Source organism: Rhyacophila brunnea, unplaced genomic scaffold (assembly GCF_057557595.1).
Source record: "Rhyacophila brunnea isolate RB1 unplaced genomic scaffold, BYU_Rbru_1.0 scaffold_15, whole genome shotgun sequence".
Classification (NCBI taxonomy): Eukaryota; Metazoa; Arthropoda; class Insecta; order Trichoptera; family Rhyacophilidae; genus Rhyacophila; species Rhyacophila brunnea.
In genome coordinates, this window is record NW_028232806.1 from 581,375 (window position 1) to 604,351 (window position 22,977).

Genomic DNA, 22,977 nt, shown 5'->3' on the forward strand with positions numbered 1-22,977 from the left:
ATATTTTATCCTCTTTTACGTTCAAAATAACGCTCATACTCCACATACACTATTGAAATACCTAATATTGTAGAAATTGTTACAATGTAACGCTTTTGTTAAATAACTACTTCTCTTAGAGTAGTATAAGTAGGTACGTATAAAATTGTAGTATGTATATTATATTATGTAAAGGTTATTAATAGTTTATCAATTACTTACTTACAAGTTTACTTTGCTCTAGGCATAATAAAATTATTTAATTTTTAAAGGTAAAATAATTATAAAATTGGTATTTGTATGTTGAGATTGCTACACCTAACTTAATGAACACAATATCACTCTAATCGATATTTTGATCGATTCAATATTATATGGCAAACAACGTAGCATTTACTTCATAACGTACGAAATAATAATATTATAATTTGAAATATTACGCGGGAATCTTGTACCGACTTCAAAAGCGTTTGTGAGTTGTTATTATTCGCGCCAGTCAAACACAGCATTGTCGTGAAATGTCGTCTGCGCTCTTAAGCTCAGATTGGGAGGCACAGTGTCCCAAGTGAGGTAAATATTGCACGTTCGGAAATAAAAAAAAAGTTCACAACTGAACCCACATTATCGGCAGCGTGAAAAAAAAATCATCGCCAGGCGGTTCGATTTCTCTCCTGCACAATTAATACTACGAAGGACGTACCTACGCATACATGCAGGCCGCCAGAAATTACGCGCATTTTATGCGTGCAGACGGGCGACAAATTAAAGATATTTTACAATAATTAATTCATACAATATGTAGGTATTTGAATACGTACTTATTATTACATAGTTACGTAATAATTTGGGAGATCAGTGCACCTTTGCTCCTATACAATAGCCGTCCCTGGTCTCCCTCAATCTGGAGCTCTTATTCATTGATAACATTATTTGTCATAGTCATTGTTGGTGTAGTTACTTTTTGAAGTTATACTTCTTTTGTGGCGTTTGGTACAGAGTGAAATTGAGCGACTGTATGAAGTTAGCTGCGAATCAGTCAGCTGTATAAAAATGCAAGTTTGATACTAGAAATGTTCCGTTGCCTAGGCAACGAATTTATTATTGTCGGCCATTTGCAATTCCTTACTTAATTTAAACTTTAAACGTCAGAGTGACAGTTGTTACTTTAAAAATAAAAACAACGAAAAATAATTCTTATATAATTTAGTAATATAAGTTAAAGTGTATAGAAATAAACCAACTGCGCTCAAATAAGCGGTACCTTTTCTTGAGTGTGTAATTTAATATGATAATTAAGAGCTAGTCGAAGAATCTTGGTTATCACAAGTTTTGTTTTGTTACGCCAAAGAAGTATAACTTCTAACGCGCGTACATAAGTAGTACACACACCAATCTTTTTTTGTGGTAGCTCCATTTGGAAGGCGCACGCATATCATGTACCTACCTAACCATTTCTATTCACATAAAACTTAATCACATTTTAAAATCGGAAAATTATTGTAGATTTGCACACATATAAAATTATCATGTTTTATAATAATATACTATAATACGTTGTTTAGTTACTGACCAGTATTGAACTGTGAAATAAGTAAAGAAATTATACAAAAATAAGAATATTTTATTTTCCATCCCCTTATTTAAATTAAGCGACAATTTATTTATAAAAAAACTTTGTCCAAAATCATTTTGACGAATATTATAACATAAATAATGATGATTTATGCTATTTTAAAATCATGATATAATAATTATTATAACATAAACTTTTCCAGTGGATAGATAGGCAGGTACTTCTCGTATTTAAATCTCCAAATTAAGTACTTTTTGCATAAAATAAATTATGCCAAGATCTGAATTATTTGCACTGTCCCCGTTGAAATTGAAAGTGAGTGGCCACGCCATTTTGTTTATTTACAATTTAAATAATAATATTAGTTGAACAGAATTTCACTCGAATTTTTGCAGCCAATCATAAAAAAATTAACATTTTAATAACGTTATGCATACTTACATGCTGAATATGTTTCGGGCTAAATACTTACGCAATAAATGGACAAAACTATTTGTAGACAACTATGACTGAGTGGCTTAAGCGTCGGTTTATAACGTCATGGGTCCCAGTGAGGCTATTCTAACATATCACTTACCTAATATCCAAAAATAACTACATTTTTTATATTGTTTCTTTGTTAAACACCACTACATGCCGTGAAACCCAATTACTGTGGCAAAACTACCAGGCTTGAGGAATTTAATATAATATTATGTAAATATTCTTTGACCTCACTGGGAATCGAACCCAGAGCTCCCGGATGGAAGACCAGCGCCTTACGCTTACCACTTTATATATTTAGGCAGTTAATTATTACAATAAGTTAACCGTCTGAACTGTCAAAAGTGCTATCTTTTAATAGCCCCTCTCTTGGCTCTATTACTTTTTAGAGCGAGATAGAGTACGTCAATTTTACATATTGAGAAATTAGATGCAAGAACTGACTGTTTTGAAAAATTATTACGTCATGGCTGCCGCATTATTTATAGTTCTCCGCGAGCTGTCAAATATCCAGTGGCTAGTGTAGCAGCTATTAGTAACATAATATTTGTATTACTACATGCGGCAATCGCAATGCCATGATTTTGACAATGTTTGACGTTTCTATACAACATTTTTGGGTTTGGGCATATCCGCCAGCACGAATATACCCGAATTTTACCGACATGACTACCAACCTAAATTTTCACCATATTACATTTACCAATTATTGTAGATACCGTCTCGTGTATGGAATGCTTTATATGTTAATTTGGACCGATGAAAATAACGGAAACGTGCTAAAGTGCTAACTGTTAAGAATAGCAGCGCTGGTTTGAATCCCGGGTCTGACAAATACGCATATTGTTTTTCAATTTGTGTTTGAGTCAGAGTATTGACCTAATATATTGAGCAAGTGACTAACGTGCATTTCGAGTAAAAATAAAAATCTGTCAATCTGTCCACTCTGTGTAGGTCCATATTAGGATCGGCCATGGTATAAAATAATTACAAGATAAAAAGAACTTTTTATATACCATATTTTAAATTTTCTGTTGAATCATATGTACTTGACAATTCTATATATTAATAATTTAGGACAAATAAGGCAATTTTTTGCAAATCATTTTTTTGCTATTTTGCAACAAACAAACAAATATAGAATACTGAAATGTCATTTTGATTTCCATAGTAACGCACGTATATATTAATAATTTAGTTGCTAGGACCACACCCTTAGCAACCGATAATAGTGGATTGAATTACGGATTTCTTCCTAAATAACTTTTCATACAAAATAGAATTAACTGAAAATGAATTCAATTCTACTTAAAGATGGCTAAAAGTATTAAAGAAATACATTGGCTTCGTGTTCTGATATATTCTAAAAGTTTCAAATGTCTAGCTAGTCGGGAAGTTAGTTAAAAATCGATTGCAATATTTGTACTGGATAAACAACCAGCAGACAAACAAGAATACGAGCTAAGAAAAACGTGGTAAAAATCAAGTAAAGGATCTGGTATAAAAACAATTATTATTGCAGTGTTTGTAAAAAAATCTTTAGGTTTTACTATTTATCAAAATTACATAACAAAATAATCTATGGGGATCCGATAAAAATAGTGCATGCTAAGCATTGTCAGTCAGATTTATATGTTTTTATTGAAGTAAGAATACGAATTGCAAAAGGTTATGGTAAGTTTTTAAATTTCAATTAAACCCTGTCTACGTATACTCTTAGTTAAATGAAAACAAATAAGTATGTCTGCAAAAGCTTAGTATGCTCGAATCCCACATACTATTTCGTTACATAATTTTGGTTTTCAGTAAAGTTCTTGAAAATATTTCTAAGCAATTTTGCTAAAAAAATCTTCATCGAGCGACAAAGAGGACGAAATTCACGAGCGGCCATCGAACGGCGCGCCTTTCACACCGTAAGCACTGGCACGTGACCAGAATTTTCAATTGTTGTGTTTATTTTCCAACAAATTGACAGAAAGAATCGCTGTGGCAACCATCGTTGACACTCCACGGCATTGCCGATCGTACATTGTTTCATATATTTTCATCGCATTCAAAAAGTGCAATGCACTCTGCAGTTTGGTAGACCATTATTCTCAAAAATTTATGAAACAAAGCACATCGATCGTATAATAAACAATATGTACTTATACAATTTTAATCCACAGTTTTCCTCTATCTGTTTAAGAAAGGGAATCCCTACATCCTGATTTATAACACTCAGTATTATACCGATTTAACGCAATGGATTATAAATTACAACGCACGAAAAGAATAGTAATGAATGTTATGTAATATTAATATAATATCTACAGTTAATATTAATACTATCGACCGAGGGTACTTGATGGAATTCGAATTTAAATTCTAATGGTTTTAAGTCTTGTACTATTCCATTTGAGTCATTTTTTGCGACCCGGGTTTCGTCTTTCGGTATCACAATAACAACGAATACAATTATCTCCAACTTATATAATAAATTAATACAATAAAGTAGGTAAAAATTGTATTACCTACCTTTTAAGTCAAGGATCACAATAAAAAATATAACAAACAAATTACGGATAGTTGAAGTGTTTGTAAAATATCTAATAATACAATCAATAGGCATATACATCGTCAAAATCCTAATAATAGAACATTAGAGGATAATCAATTTCACTACAATTTTATTAGTATCCATAGTTAAGTAATAAAAATAATAAGTATAATAACTTAGTTCAATTCAAACACAGTTTATTCCAAATGAACAATAATAAATTCTAGATGTCTACGTATATAATAGTGTAAAGTACAATTTGCCTTAAAAATAATAAAAATAATTACAAGATAAAAAGAACTTTTTATATAGCATGTTTTTAAGTTTTCTGTTAATCATATAGACTTGACAATTCTATGTATTAATAAATACTTTTTTTGTACTTGATAGAAATACTGAATAAATATAGAATACTGAAATGTAATTTTGACATGTCATATTTATTTCCATAGTAACGCACGTATATATTAAAAATTTAGTTGCTAAGCCCCCTTAGCAACCAACAATAATAACTTTCCATACAAAACAGAATTAACTGAAAATGAATTCAATTCTGCTTAAAGTTGGCCAAACGTGTTGAAAGAATGCATTCTCGTCGTATTCTGATATATTCTAAAAGTTTCAAATCTCTAGCTAGTCGGGAAGTTAGTTAAAAATCTTCAATCGTCCAATATAAATCTTGGACAAACAAGAAAAAATCTGCACCGGACTAACAAGAATACGAGCTAATACTCGTAAAAACGTGGTAAAATATGTAATCCCATCAATATAATTAAATAAACAGTTTTTCATCGAGTGCCAATTTTTTGGAATAAGCACACTACCTCAACTAGGTACTAAATTATTATGAAAAATCACATAGTATATAAAATAATATAGACTTATCAAACATTTATAAATATAAAGAATAGATACTTACCTTATACGATTAATTATTTGAACAAGCTCATTTGAATATTATTTATGTAAATACATCCACTTTATCGACTTTAATTAAATTCTACTATTTACAATTATATTACGATATGAATTATTCACTATCAAAACACACTTAACGGATTGTTGAATCTTTATCAAAAGGGTACCCGTCCAACAACAATACAACTATTTATTAAACAAAACTTAGAATTTATAAAATATTCGTTTTTATAGAATATTTAAATAAATTCTCATTAGATTTTAAATGTTAAAAGATATTATTTTAAAATAGATAATTAATAATAGTGTTGATAGTATTGTTTAAAAACGAGTTATAAAGGTTTTTTTGATAACTGTTATTATAATCGTGATGACTGCTGACCTATTGCGTATTCATTTTAATATTATAATAAGTGTATAAAATAATATTCAATTTCAATAAAGACATTATGAATATTATTAATTAGATAGTAAAAAAATCGGTGTGTGTGTGTGTGTGTGTGTGTGTACTTATGTACGCGCGTTAGAAGTTATACATACTTCTTTGGCGTAACAAAACAAAATATTTTTGCAGAATGTACCTACTTTGGAAGAAAAAAATCTCAAAACCTGTGTTTGAAAAATTTAGCAAACTGCTATTTCGACCATATTTGCTTAAACAGATCACTGTACAATTATTTTCGTTAACAATAATAATTTATTACAAATCAAAAGTAAAACATAGCTTATTTAACGGTTTAAGTGAAACGTGATATTGGCTTTTGTGATGAAACATAATAATTATTATTGTTTTCAATTATTATAAACCGCTAATAAATAAATTGACATGGGATATGCGACAAATATTATCCTAAACTGTAATAAAAACATGTATTTTTGTGAATGAAGTGTCTAAATATTGTAAATTTACAGCATACCATTGTTTGAATTATTTACCAACTCAACATTCATAAAATTTATTTATTTATTGATATATAATTTTACTCATAAATAATCTCCTATATATTATTATCTCCTATTTATTATTATCCTACAGATTTGCCCGTTTTTGCGAGCGATTGTGTGCCTTATTCGTCACGTCCGATGGGTTAAAACGCCAAACACACTTATGGAATGTTCGAAATTCAAATAGGTCATATAGAGTATGAAAGGAAGGGTTTTCCGAATTTAAGTTATCTTGCGATATAATATTGATGTTTCTCTAAAGCTTTCCGGCATATACGTCACATTATTGACAATATGGGAATTTATTTTTTCACAATGTTTGCAACACTCGAACCGACTAAACAAAGATGGCCGCTTTAAATTTAAAATGCGTTTTAACCGATATATACAATCAATTTTCACAAACTAATCATAATAAGATTGATCGATAAACATATTAGAACTGATTTATTTAAATTTTTATGAATTAAGTTCTCTGTTTAAGTTAAGTTTCTACACCTCTGACGGAAATCAAGTCTTTTGACACTATAAATTTATTACGCTATGTATACTAACATACGGTATTTCAATTGACTGACCACATATTTACTTATGAGATGCATTCGAGTGACTGTAAGTTGAAGTGAGCACAATTTTATATAACTTAACACAGTCACAAAAAAATCACTTTTAAAAACAAGGTAACATACGTCATTATTTGTTGTTTATGTAAAAAACGACAGGTGATATTATTTATGTCTCCTAATGATTTAAAAATGCACAGCACTATATAATAACTCACATTTATAACAAGCACCCATAGATAACTATAAATATTCAAATAAACAATAACATTTATACGAATTCCGATTAAAACTGATCATTTCATTGAAACGCGGGCGTACGACATATCGGCGTTTTACGACACCAAGGAAAATTTTAAAATATGATGTCACTTTTTTTTTTTTTGTAAGGCTGTTGAATCAATTTTTATTTTGAACCAATGAAACTTATATACATTTAATTAGCTCATTATAACCCAAAAATATTTAAAAGGTATCAACCAGTGTTGCCAACTAACATTTTCAAAGTTCAGTAGATTTTTTGATTTTTTCTTCAAAATACCATTGATTGACAAAAATGTATGAAATTCAACGATTGTGTTTGGTGAAAGCGTGCATATTGACATAATCTCACAAGTGTCTTTTAAAAAATCATGTAAAAAGTGACTTTCGTTCATCACAAATATCATTATTTCTTCTTTTCCTGACAACAATTTCAGTAGATCTAATGAAATTCCAGTAGACATGGCAACACTGACTATGCGATCAACCCAGTGTTGCCAAGTCAAAATTTAAAAATTCAGTAGATAGACATGGCAACACTGACTATGCGATCAACCCAGCAGTGTTGCCATGTCTACTGAAATTTGCCAATATACTGAATTTTTGATTTTTTTCCAAAATTCAAGAAATCTACTGATATTTGTGTTTCTCCATAATTGTAAATTAACTGATGATTCTTTCAATAATAAACTTGAAATGATTTACGCATGACCTTTTTTGATGTTATACACTTCTAAATTGACATAAAAAGCATTGTAACTCTACCCAAGAGCGCCATTTTACCCATTAATATCATCATTGTTTACAGTAAATTAATATTATTAGTTATTGTTATTCTTATTAGTTTATATCATATCTAATAAACCACATTTTTCAAAATCTTCTGAAATTTTAAATTTTGACTTGGCAACACTGGGTTGCAGTGTTGCCAAGTCGAAATTTAAAAATTCAGTAGATATACGTGGCAACACTGACTATGCGATCAACCAGTGTTGCAAAGTCAAAATTTAAAAAAAAAATCAGTAGATAGACATGGCAACACTGACTATGCGATCAACCCAGTGTTGCCAAGCCAAAATTTAAAAAATCAGTAGATAGACATGGCGACACTGACTATGCGATCAACCCAGTGTTGCCAAGTCAAAATTTAAAATTTCAGTAGATTTTTACAAAAAATTCAGTAGATTTCATAAAATATCGGTAGATTTTGAAAAATGTGGTTTATTAGATATGATTTAAAACTAATAAGAATAACAATAACTAATAATATTAATTTACTGTAAGCAATGATGATATTAATGGGTAAAATGGCGCTCTTGGGTAGAGTTACAATGCTTTTTATGTCAATTTAGAAGTGTATAACATCAAAAAACGTCATGCGTAAATCATTTCAAGTTTATTATTGAAAGAATCATCAGTTAATTTACAATTATGGAGAAACACAAATATCAGTAGATTTCTTGAATTTCATTTATTATATTATCTATAATTATCATTATTAATACATTACATACATTACTATAATTATAATTATCATTATTAATAATATATTATCTATATACTATTAATTATATTTATCTACATATTCATATCATCATCATCATCAACTAGGATCAATCCACTGCTGGATGAAGGGTTCCACAACCTGATTCTACTACTAGCAGTTAAACGAATTTGTGATACTATACCTATTTATATCATCCTTATCAACATCGACCTGAACCAATCCACTGCTGGATCAAGGCCTCCCTAGCCTGATTCTATACTTTTCTGCATTTTAATTGCTGTATTTATCAAAATCGGTGATATTATATTTATCTACATATTTATATTGTCATTATCATCATCGACCTGAACCAATCCACTGCTGGATAAAGCCCTCCCTAGCCTGATTCTACTCCTTTCTGTCTTTTGAATTGCTGTATTTATCAAAATCGGTGAAATTATATTTATCTACATATTCATATCGGTATAATCATCATCATCATCAACTAGGATCAATCCACTGCTGGATGAAGGGTTCTCTAGCCTGATTCTATTCCTTTCTGTCATTTGAATTGCTGTATTTATCAAAATCGGTTTTATTATATTTATCTACATATTAATATCGTCATCTTCACCATCGACCTGATCTAATCCACTGCTGGATGAAGGGTTCTCTAGCCTGATTCTATTCCTTTCTGTCATTTGAATTGCTGTATTTATCAAAATTGGTGATATTATATTTATCTACATACTCATATCGTTATCATCATCATCATCAACTAGGATCAATCCACTGCTGGATGAAGGATTCCGCAACCTCATTCTACTACTATCAGCGAAATGTCAAACTGTCTGACGTGAATAAAAAATCCATCCCGAAGAGAAAACTATGGCGCCATCTATGCATACTTCACAATTATAATAAAATCCAACACCGCCAAGCCGTCTGCAAGACCTAGCGAGACAGACTGGCGAGAGCCAGCTGGCTCAGCTAGTACTTATATAAATATAGCCTCAAATCTTAATGAATAATCATAATAATAAATTGTGTTGCATCGGCGCGCGCAACTTCCTTCACACGCCAAATGCGTTACATCGGCGTCACACGCCAAAAATACACTCTGATCTGTTTTTCCAAATGCGCCAAAATAAGTATAACTTCAAAAAATCATATGTTTGATAATAACAGAGATTATAAGGTAAATATATTGTAATGAGTGACTAATAATGATACTCATTTCAGTTTTCTTGATTGAATCAATCACTCGTTCATTACAAATAGGGATGAATCACTCACTCATTACTAACGTCACATTAAAACCTTGGACTCTGACGTACCTTTAATATCACTTACATTTATGTCAGATGAGTACGAATAATTATTAATCAATCGATTTTCAGAAATTCAACTGATAAAATATAATAATTGTCAGTAGAATAACGTCAAACCAGTATTGCATTTTTGATTAATTGATGTCAATACGATTTAATTGCTTTGCTGTTTAATCATATGATGTATTATGATGCGTTGATGTCAGACAAGTAAATATAAATCACATAAATGCAGCCAATTTTTTGGGAATTAATTACTGATAACTGCTTATTACTTGATATTTTAACGGTGGATTGCTATTCTGTTTAGTTTTCCAGCTGTCGCCGTGCGTTTTTCCTCCTTATACCCCGTTTATACGTGCATGGGTAATTATTATCTTGGCCATAACAAAAAAATATATGGGTAAACATGTATTATCTTGTAGTTGGCAAGATTGCATGTATGAATTTAAAAAAGTTTGGAACCTTCTAAATTTTCATGCGACAGTAGATTTTTTTCGATCTTCGCGTACGCAGTAGAATGATAATGGCGAACCTGCCGGTAAAAAAATGAACTACGAACCGATTTTCAGTAGCTGTCAAATAGTACAAAATAGTACCATACAATGACAACATCGCGTCTCGCTCACTCTTAAATAATAAATTGGAGAGATAGTCAGCATTGTTACGTGTAAACAGTTATTGTCACGATAGTTTAAAATACTCATTATTGCTTCCAGTAAATCCATGCACGTATACAGGCGGTATTATTCTTTATTCTTATCATAATAGCCACAGCAAACGAACCTTAAATATCACAGAAAGAAGGCGTAAGAAGAGTGACAAGCATAAAACAAAATACAATCGAACAATTAAAAACATTAATGCCAAATATCCATCATCAAATTATACACGATTGACCGTAAAAGAGTTAATCACTAAGTAAAAAAAAACTATTAGCTTTACAACACGGTGTGGATCTTAGCCGCATCACGAAAGGGTTTATCAACATATTGTATACTTGTAAGCCATTTGTTAAACCTTTTAGGTCTAAGCGCTGGGAAAAACACACATAAAAAAATAAAACATGAATTTGACCCTCAGATCGATAACTTTTAAAGTGGAAATTAACATATTGAAATAATATAATTCTAAAAATCCGCTGCTAAATTGCTAAAAATTCCCTGTTACTTTTAATTTTGTGGGAGTCATCACTGTGGAGGTCATGTTGTGGTGTATGGAGAGGTCGTCATAAGGAGAGATGAAAAGTCGAGATTTGGTGGTTGCTCCGATGGATGGAGGAGCGAGTTTTATTTGCAGCGTAAACAGTCGGTACAAGAGTATATTACAGTAGTTATGTTACAATACTTAAGATACTGTTACGAGGTCCAAATCTTGGTACAATGAGATGTTGTGCGGAGCAATACAGAGTCTGAGATACTAACAGACCGGGAACTTATATTCGAGTGACATATCCAAAGAATTATGACCCGCTATTTATTGATGTACTCACAATCAAAATAATATCTTGAAAATAATATTTGGGAAATAATTATTGTAATTGAGTCAGCTAGAGTTCAGCGTCATCGGATATAGTTGACTCTGTGTAAAAATGGATATCGCGGAAACAATCTGCAGTAAGCTATTTACTGAGTTTATAATAATTGGACACTCCGGGAAATGGATATTATTAGAGAATTTGTAATTTCGGTAATATATTTAATATCGCCGATCAATATGCTGACATATTTGAGTTGTTTACCACCATAATTTGTTATGCACCTATCAGAATTTTTCAGATTGGGCTAAACAGGGTTTCTATTCGAGTAATAACATTTTTTGACGTATCTCACATACATAAGCTACCATTTGACGTGTCTCATGATTGGTTTATATAATATCGAAGTCTGTTTCTTCAAACTAATATTTTGACCTCAATAGTGGACATGATGAAAATGTATGCATCTCTATTTGTGAAAGTGTCTGATAAAGTCGTATTATACGAGAGTATTATGATTTAGTATGCAATAACTATATACCCATAAACAGACATAAAACCAATGTTATATGGAGCCTTGTAATATGAATACACTGAAATGTGCATTTGGATAATCATTGCTAATGCAACATAATGTCATAAATCACTTGGTTAGGTTTACGCTGAAAAAAACCTTCTCTACTGATAGAGGAAATAAAAAACACAAAACTGCACTACATTTGTAAGAAACTATACTATTGTCAACCGTATCTATAAAAAATCGCAATCATTTCAACTTAAACTTTGACACAATTTTAGATTCGGAAACATTGAACTCCCTGAATTATTAATATAATATTATTTAACATACATAATTTTGAAAACAAGATATTTTAAGTGTTGTAGCTTCCTTTAACTTGCTAATAATTTTAAATTAATTATTTTTTTTATTCATACGAATATGAATAAAAAAAATAATCGATTAATAATATTATTTGTTTTTTATTATTATTTAGCACTACAACAAACCACGAGAATATTAATTATTACAGCAGTATCACATCACAAAAATACACAGGCTTAAGAAAATTACATATTATGTATTGTGGCCTCATCAAAAATCTATCCCGAATCCCCTGATATATCGAAAAGGCATAAATAAATATAACCATACGCGATAATGATGAATGAAAATGAAAACGGACTATACAGAGATGATCAGAGAGTGGATGAATCGTCAAATCGCAAACGTGTAAATCTCAACACATATATATATAGAAGATACTATTTTTCTCTGGCTACTACAACAACTAGCGATTGCAACATCGAATGAAAATACCAATACCGGTATTTCGGTATTCCCTATTGAAAACTGGTATTTGTAATATAATTGAAAAAACAGTATCTACCAATAAATATATAAATAGCTATATAAAAATCTCTTTAAAAATGTATAGTGTTTGTCACCAAAAACGATGAAAAGTCACGGAAGTAAACCAGATATCGCGTAATCCAACAAAACATTACAGTCCTGTTAAACCTTTTATTTTAATCAATACATATTGTTTCCCCTTTTAATACCGAATATATCGGTATTGTCTGATTTTTAAAACTGGTATTTTGGTATTGAAAAATACTGGGATACTAGTATTGCAAACCTTAACAACAACGACACTAAACATATTCTAGGATATTTGTTGTAGCCAATCTTTTTGTGTGGTAATAATATAATAGCCTAGGGGTCGGCAGTTTGTCAAGTGAGAAGAGCCAAATTGTCAAGGAAACAGGATTACAAAAGTACCAGAGAGCCGCATATATATGTAATATACATATTATGTATAATTATGGATATGGATTTTTAGGGGAAAAAGAACGGCGTCTATGCATCGCTTTTGATTGCTTTACTTCATCTAGCAAATAGCAACTTATTTTTAATTGAATACATGATTGTAAATTATCAACCATTATTAATTCTGCTTCTAGTTTATTTTCTATTTTGTTCATTAGTGACAATGTTTGTTATGAAGAGCCAAAGATTGTGAGAATACCAAAAGCTAGTTTTTTTAACGCTTCATATGTTTCAGGCAAACTATTCTTTGTATCAAATATTATTGTTTCTATTTTAGGCAGTTCTTTTCTGTCCACTTGTGCTGATACATCAAAGCTCATAAGTTATAAGGCTGCTTGAGATGAGGTGGAATTGGAGTTTATATCTGAAGAGCCGAAAACGTATATGCAAAGAGCCGCATGCGGCTCTCGAGCCGCTTATGCCGAATAACCCAGCACTTTATACACGTTGGTTAAAAATTTCATCGTATTAACTGGGAACTCAGTTGCTGATTTCTTGAACAGTGTCTATCAATATATCGTGTAGAAAAAAGGTGTTTCTCGCATTCGGTATAATTTTTATCTTTAAAAAAATGCTCATGTCTTGCGTGACTTCTGCTAGTCGCAAGAAGATACTCTTTAATTTATTGTTAATATATGTCAAGCCTTGGACTCGATTCGCACTCCGTGACGCCAACCACAGCTACCTGCTGCGATACCATCAAGCCACCAGGCGCCATATCGCATCTTCATCTTACAGGACCGTATCCAGAATATACTTGAACATGGTTGCGTGTATATGTAAAATATCAGACAGTATTTGAAGCATAATTATATAAAAGTGAAGCTGAGAATAACGCTCTTTTCACATGATACGGTACATACGATACATGGCATGATATGGGTAAAAAATGGAACGGCGCCGTATAGCAGCCGTCCATCCCACTGTATTGCGGCGCCCGGGTGGCCACCGATGACTCAGTGGTGTACGTGACCTAATGCACGCTTTCACATTAGACGGGTTTAAATTGTACGGCACTATACAACACTCAACCACAAACTGAGCTTGTGACGGAAAAAAAACCGTTCATATACCGTATAGTGTGAAAAGAGCGTAAACTCGTTGCCGATTAGGATTTTTACCGTTCGATTTTTTTCCATACAGTTAAAATCGTATAGTGTGAAATAAGGGTAAGGCTCATCGTCGTTAAGCTATTAAAATCTGCTTAATAAGCTATTAAACAAAAAACTGCTACATAAATACAAAAATGAAGTCAGATTTTGTTTTGTAATTCTCTGAATAACTTGAATTGTATATTTTTAAAAACAAGGTAGTAGGGGGCTCATCATCGTCGAGTGTTCAAATAGCTCCTATATAATACGAGGGTGGGTCAATAAGTCCTTAGAAAAGCCGACAGGTGGCGCGACTAGTACTGTAAGCGGTTTGTTTTCATGCAGCGGCACTACCGATTCAGTATGCTGCGAAGTTTCAATCAGATTGGTCGGGTTGTTGTGTGTTTCTCGTACATTTAAAAAAAAATTTGCTTGTGGAAAATGGAAAAATGAAAAATGGAGAAAATTGAGTTTAGAGCTGTTATTAAACATTTTAATATAAAAGGGTTAACAGCAAAGGAAATAAAAAATGAGTTGGATTTAGTTCACGGCATTTCTGCTCCTTCACTTGCAACTATTTATAACTGGTTAAATGAATTTAAACGTGGTCGTACATCAACAAAGGATGAACCACGCTCAGGACGTCCTGTAGAGGTGACTACACCAGAAATGATCAATAAAATCCACGATATGGTGTTAAGTGACCGAAGATTAAAGTTGAGTGAGATAATTGAGGTTACAGGGATCTCAAAAGGTAGCGTCATTTCTATTTTACATGACAAATTGGGCATGAAAAATATTTCTGCAAGATGGGTGCCGCGTTTGCTCACAGTCGACAATAAACGCAATAGGGTGGTGGCCTCTAAAGCCCTGTTGTCGCTCATGCAACGCAATCCGGATGAATTTTTTCGTCGCTTTGTGACTGTAGATGAAACATGGATACACCACTATACTCCCGAGACGAAAGAACAGTCAAAGCAGTGGATTGCGAAGACAAACCATGTCCAAAGAAGGCGAAAACCGTAAAATCAGCTGGTAACGTTATGGCTACTGTATTTTGGGATGCACGTGAAATTATTTTCGTTGACTATTTGGAAAAAGGAAAAACAATAACAGGGGATTATTATGCATCTTTATTGGACCAGCTAAAAAACGAAATTGAAGAAAAATGGCCTCATTTAAACAGGAAAAAAATCCTCTTTCATCAGGACAATGCCCGTGTTCACACATGTTTACGATCAATGGCTAAAATTGAAGAATTGAAGTTCGAATTGGTCGACCACCCACCGTATTCGCCAGATTTAGCCCCCAGTGACTTTTTCCTTTTCCCAAACTTAAAAAAATGGCTAAGTGGACAACGTTTTTTTTCAAATGAAGAAGTCATCGATCGGACAAATGCTTATTTTGAGGACCTTCCGAAAACTTATTTTTCTGACGGTTTAAAAAAAATTGAGAAACGTCTAACCAAGTGTATTGAGCTCCAAGGAGATTATGTTGAGAAATAAAAAAAAAATACAAAAATCAAAACTGTTTTAATGCTTTTTTCTAAGGAATTATTGACCCACCCTCGTAGCAACGAATTTAGGAAGTATCATGGTTTAATTAAAGTTAGGCAATCTTTAATTAAGTATTTTATATAAATGTGGGTTTCATGTATGGTGTTGTGGATGAAGAGGTCGAGATTTGGTGGTTGCTCCGATGGATGGAGGAGCGAGTTTTATTTGCAGGGTAAACAGTCGGTACAAGAGTATGTTACAGTAGTTATCTTACAATACTTGTCTTATGATACTGTTCCGAGGTCCGAGTCTCGGTAGAATGAGGTTGCGCGGAGCGATATAGAGACTGAGATACTAACAGACCGGGAACTTATATTCGAGTGACATGTCTAATGAATTATGATCCGCTATTTATTGACGTACTCATAGTCAAAATAATATTTTGAAAAGAATATTTAGGAAATAATAATTATTATAATTGAGTCAGCTACTACTAGAGTTTGCGTCATCGGATATAGTTAAATATGTAGAAAAATGGATGTAGCGGAAATAATATTTGCCGTAAGCTATTTACTGAGTTTGCCATAATTAGACACTACGGGAAATGTATGTTAAAGAATTTTTAATTACGGTAATGTATTTAATATCGCCGATCAATATGCTGACACGGATTAAGTTGTTTATGACGTGTCCATTTCAATATTGCCATAAAAAATAAAGCTAAGATAGAGAAGGTTTCCTTAAATATTTTTGGCCATCATATATTTTATGCATTTACAATTTTGAGGTACGATTAAATCCTCAATGTGTCCCTGCCTTATATTATAATTCGTAGAAAAACTGTGAATCTCGTGATAATCGTTCCAGATACAGATCTTCACGAAAATGCTGTTAATTCAATTTGATGACTTGTTGATATCATGTTCACTTTTGTAAATTATTTTACGCTCGGGATATTTTTTCCTGTCGACAAAATACTTCTAATTGCTGTATTTACATGCCCTCTGTTAAATATACATACTATTATTTTAATGGCAACTTAATCGATCACTTTACTCTATAATGATTCAAGTATTTATGATACAATGTTATTTAATATAACACTCAAATAAAAATATAGTCAGCAATATTTTGACTATGTAAAGAGTCAAACTATCTTGTTAAGGGGTCCTCCATATATCACTGGCGAAGGGTAGAGGTAGGCTGTTAAGATCAAAAATAAATAGTTCACACTAAACTTAGTCAGTCATATGTATTTGTTTTAATTGAGCTAATGCTACAAATTGCTGATAGTGTTGGTTAGTTTGAAATGTAATTAAACCTGCTTAAACCATGCTATAATAGAATATATATTATCTATAAAATATCTAAAATTGTTCTATTAAATCATACATAATTTTAAATATTTTATAGATAGAAGAAAAATTTATCTATTTTGGTTTGGTTTAGGTAGTAATGACATGAATTTTAACACCATTTGCAAATTATATTCATAAGTCAATGAAAATAATTCAGTATGACTGAGAAAGTGTACAATATCTCTATAATAATATATCAGATCTCCACAGCCTACCTCCACTACTATGGTTTGGCTTAGGCAAGGTTTAATTGAATATTAAACAAAACTAACAAGCACCATCTGCAATTTGTACTCTTAGTTCAATGAAAACAAAAAATATGACTGACAAACTTTAATGTGCACTATTTAACATACATAATTTTGAAAAACACTTTCTGAGAGAATATATTATAACCAATAGAAAAAATCTTTTTGAAAAAAGTAAGCCACCCCGGCAGGGAATCGAACCCTGCATCTCCTGGGTTTACGCCCCGTCCGTGCATTACCTCTATGGTACAAGGTGACGTACTAATTGCGACAAATTTTAACTATTGGCCTTTTTAATACCCACTCATCAGTGTTCTTCTAAATCAAGCCACTTTGGCAATCGGTTTTTGTTTTATTAAATCAAAGTAGATACCTATTACTTCAATTACTAAGTGACGTCGTGAATTTCTCCAATATTTTTTATGATGTAACTTACTTGAACTGTGCACTATTTATGTCAGATCTTAACAGCCTACCTTCACCCTTCGCCACCGCCATACATGATTGTACGCTCTAAGAGGAAGATCTGTTACAATGTGATTGTTGCGAAGGGGATAGTGGGTTATCAAAATCGTTTCACAAGCAAAATAAGCAAGAGAAGGTTCGAAACCTTTACACTGTGTTAATTAAATTATTTTTTTTGTATCTACAAAATATTTTCATTAATAAATAAATGGATTAGGGATGGTATAATATTTAGAATATTTTCAATAAATTAAAATATTATATCTGCAATAACTCAAGTTACGTATTAATTCATGTACTTAAACTCTTTGTCATGCCAGTTACTCATCTGCTTCGAGCGTGTTTAAAACAATCAATTTTCGTAGTAGCTACATTAATGAATTGTTATTACTTTTCTGACAGTCCATTAATACCACAATTTTTGATCATTGCATAGGTACATGTTTCTATTTAATTTTTAAAAGTTTTAAAATTATTATATGCCTATATATCTATCTAAAAAAAACTTGTCTCGGTAGACTTAAAATGGCGGATTTTTTGGCTTAAGAAACTCATTCATAAAAAAAGGTATATTGCAAATAAAGTAGAAATTACAATTACGCAAACCTCATTAAAAGGCGTTGCATTCACGTATTCACACGTATGGTGCCAGGTTGTTATTGATAGAACAAAAGAAAATGTTAGCTGCAATTTCAAATCAAAATAAACCACAATTTAGAATCAACTATCTCACACACTCACACACGACAAACAATCACACTATTAAAATATACCAAATCGGTATCAGCAGAATTTCAAATCCATGAAAAGGCTTATGGATTAACTTTTAAAATGTTTTTTTTATTGGAAAGGTATATTATATAAAGAAGTTTTGTACACCGTATCCGGAAATTTGTACGTAAATAGTTCACCGCAGGACACTTATTTGTGCGCCGCAGTACGTGAAACATGAGTTCGTGTAACATTTAATCAAATGACGAGTTCTTCGTTGAACATTTCACCGTGGAGTATATTTGTACGTATGCTACAACATGTGGGGAATTTTATGAGATGTCTTTACTAGGTTAGGTTAGGTTAGGTCAGATTGGGTTAGGGTTAATCTAATTGGAACAGTACTATTTGCAAACTATCGCCGCATTTTGTAAGATACGTACAAAAATATTCCACGGTGAAATGTTCAACGAATAGCTCGTTATTTGATAAAATATTACACGAACTCATGTTTCACGTACTGCAGTGCACGAATAAGTGTCCCACGATGAACTGCATACGTACTACATGTAACCTTTGTACACTATTGTGGATATCGGAGCATATTAAGGTGTTTATTCGCTCAAGGCGCTGAATTATTTTTGCCAATGGTGATGCCAATTGGAAAGACATCAACTGTATTCAACATATTCAAATTGAGAGACGATTACTGCTGTCAATTTGTCGGCAACACTTCTTAAGGGGGAGATGCATGCCAGCAGAGGCACCAAGCGGAAAAATTCGAAGCTTGCAATTTGAGACATTTTTTTGATAATTTACAATTTCAACTGTGTTTGGTTAGATACAAATGTGTATCTAACCAAAAAAGTCAAAGATAAACTTACATTTGTAAAAAAATGTGAATTTGTTGCAGGGTCCCATTTTATTAAACGCTTAGATTTTTGACTAATTCATCGTTTTAATATTTTTTTATATTTAATTTAAAAAACATCGATTTTTATAAAAATATAAATGTGTATAACTATCCTTTTTATTTACATCAAATTTTATTTTAGGTATGGTCCCAATATTGAAGCCTGATTATATATGACAGTATATGCCTGCATAATTGATGTGGGTACGTGGCGGGTGGTGGAGGAAAAAGCAAGATTCCTGGATCTATCCATTTTCTACCCTCAAATGCCAACAGTACTTTGGAGGAAACGGTAAAATATACGATTATTACGACAGATTTATACATTGTTTGCACATTTAATACTCACAAAATTTTAACGTCATAAAATTGTATTATTTATAAGTAAATAAAGTAAACGCATTGAATATTATCGGTGGTAAAATTTAACTGGGCATAGCATTACATCGAATGATTTAAAGATAAGAAAACATTTGATTTCATTTTATTTAGAGCATCCAATTTAGTGAGATTCAATCAACCATAATGACGTTTTACTCAAACACTTCATTTATCAACGTCGCCTATCACCATTATGAATGAATTCATTGTATTTCTTTGACTGTACTTAATTACTTTTTATTTCGAAATTACTGTTTTTCAAGGCTTTCATTTATTTCGAATATTAATTACCAAACTTCGAACTAATTCATTTTACGTCATTTGAAACATTTGCATCATTAACAACAGATGAAAATCATAACTCACTTAATAATATGTTCATAAAGACCAAATAAAATATGATAAAAAAATACGTATGGAAACTGGAAAAAATACAATCATATCTGACGGGGAGATCTTTGAAAATATTTTCACACAACAGAAGCAAAATTTCCTAGCACTAAAATTTTCTAAATAATTACAAAATAATTATATGCTTACATCCAATTGTGAATTTGATGAAACGTTTTTTGCTGATATTAACATAAAATAATTTCTCATCCATTGATAAAAAAAAAATCTAACGAAAATAAGTCAAGAGCACCATATTTAAAGACAATATCATTTCACAATACAGATTACAATTAGAATGATAGTTTACAATTACAATACAATACAATTAGAGCCATAGTTTGTTTATATTATTAATCATACCAATTAAATCAACTTTAATTGAGTTTTTAAATTTGTTTATATTATGATATTATTTGGTTTAAATGTAACAAAGACGAAAGTCATGTTCAACTGTTTTGCGGGCCAAAAAGAGATCTTCATCAATCGCACTCAGCTCGAACAAGTGTAAAACTACATCTATCTGGGACAACAAGTCTCTATAGGTATGTATATTTGATGAAATTGTTCGAGTGCAGAGTAAAGCTAGGCTGGAGTGCTTTTGGCCGCCTGAATAATGTCTTCAAAAGTGGCCTTCTACTGTGCCTAAAGCGCAAAATGTTCAACCAGTGTGTGCTTCCCGTAATCACATATGCGTATGAAACATGGACCCTAAGTAAAAGAGAGATCCAGAAACTTAGAGTGGCACAACGTGGTATGGAGAAATGCATGTTGGGCATAACGTGAAAGGACAAAAAGAGGAATGAGTGGATAAGGAACCAGACAAGGGTTTGCGATGTGATAGAGTTTATTAAAAGCCTCAAATAGAGATGAGCTGGACACATAGCTCGAAGAAGAGATAATCGTTGGACAAATCAGTCGTATCAAAGAGGTACATAACGTCCGCAAGATAGACCTAGAGGCCGCTGAATCGACGAAATGATAAAGTTCTGCGGAAGTACGTGGCAACGCCATTGGAATCAGCCTGGAGAGGCCTTCATCCAGCAGTGGATAGACTCAGGCTGATTATGATGATGATTATTGTGGTACATATCAAAGTTATGTACCTAACTATTGACATCAGCGACCTCCTTAGCTGTCATTTTACTAACCAGAAATTCGCAAGGTGGAGCTTCAATTAGAGGAGTTTTATTTGTGTTTAAACAAAAATCGACCCCTGCGTATAGTAAGTTACTATTCTAAAGTGGAATAAGGTCTTTTAGCAGCTGTCCTCCATGAAAACGAATGGTGTTTCGTTCCATTATTCATCACCAACTCAAAAAATGTAATTGCCTCACAGTATGTTAAAATGTCCTAAATATCACTCCCAAAAGTACACGGTCATGTAAACAAAGAAATATAAAATGAATTAATCATCTACTTACATTCACAGGTAGAAAATGGGACTGCAGTTGATCTTGAAGATTTTTTCTTTATATTATTTATAAAATAACAAAAACACTTTATTAAAACGTCAAACACTATTATTATTAATTTATAAAAAAATTATTAAGAAACAAATTTTTAATCACTTTTCACTGAAAAAGAAAAAAATATATATTATTATTTTTATTGGAATTTATTTTACATGTAATTTAAACTATTTATATCTGGTTTGATCTTTTGTTAACACATTTTTAAATACTTTTGGAGGCATTTTATTAAAAAAACGTTTTTAAATCAAATTCGACAGATTTTTCAATATAAAATAACAAAAAAAAATCTTATTCATATAACTCCGAACTATTCTTTTTGAAATTGCATAAAACTCTCAATCTAAATCTTAAATTGGATATCACTGATAACCTCAATTGTCAAAAAATGTGTGTTGGTTTTTATACCATAATTTAATCCGTAATAGCTATCAACTCAACAAGCTATTTAAAATACAGTAGTTTAATATAATTACTTTACTGTTGGATTGTTCATATTATATGAATACTAAATTTCCTTTATTTAAACGACTAAATATTGTCGACTGAGAGGATTTTATAAAATTCAATTAAATTTCAAATTAATAAAAGTCTCATCCTATTCCATAACAATCAATATAAGCGAATCAAATTTTGTCTTTCAACGTATTTAGGCTATATATATTTCAGTGGCGAAGGGTGGATGTAGGCTGTTAAGATCTGACATAAATAGGGGACACTAAACTTTCTCAGTCATAAATATTGGTTTTCATTTAACGAAGACTACATTGGGCAGACAGTATTGGTTAGTTTTTAAAATTCAATTAAACCCTGCATAAATCAAGCCATGATAAAAAACCGTCAAAAACTAGTCATATGTCTATAAAATATCGAAAATTACGCCAATATAATTTTGGATATTTTATATATGGTTTGGTCTATCCATGGCTTAATGAATTTTAAAAAAAATAACCAACACCATCTGTATGTATTCATATGTATTCTTAATTCAATGAAAATATACAAGTATTATTGAATTACTGTGCACTATTTTTGTCAAATCGCCCATAGCATGCCAACACTATTATGA

General features: G+C 31.6%; 1 protein-coding gene across 12 annotated transcripts in view; it reads right to left on the minus strand.

The window, feature by feature from the left end:
• The window catches only part of LOC147074737 (uncharacterized), a 134,486-nt gene that overhangs the window by 91,968 nt on the left and 19,541 nt on the right, over nt 1–22,977 (minus strand). For 10 of the 12 annotated variants that reach the window (XM_085942567.1, XM_085942560.1, XM_085942565.1 and 7 more), the window contains one exon: nt 21,861–22,013. The exons of the other annotated variants lie outside the window; for them this stretch is intronic. The gene's annotated coding sequence lies outside the window, so the exon portion shown is untranslated. The remainder of the gene's footprint in view (nt 1–21,860; nt 22,014–22,977) is intronic. 12 annotated transcript variants of the gene reach the window in all.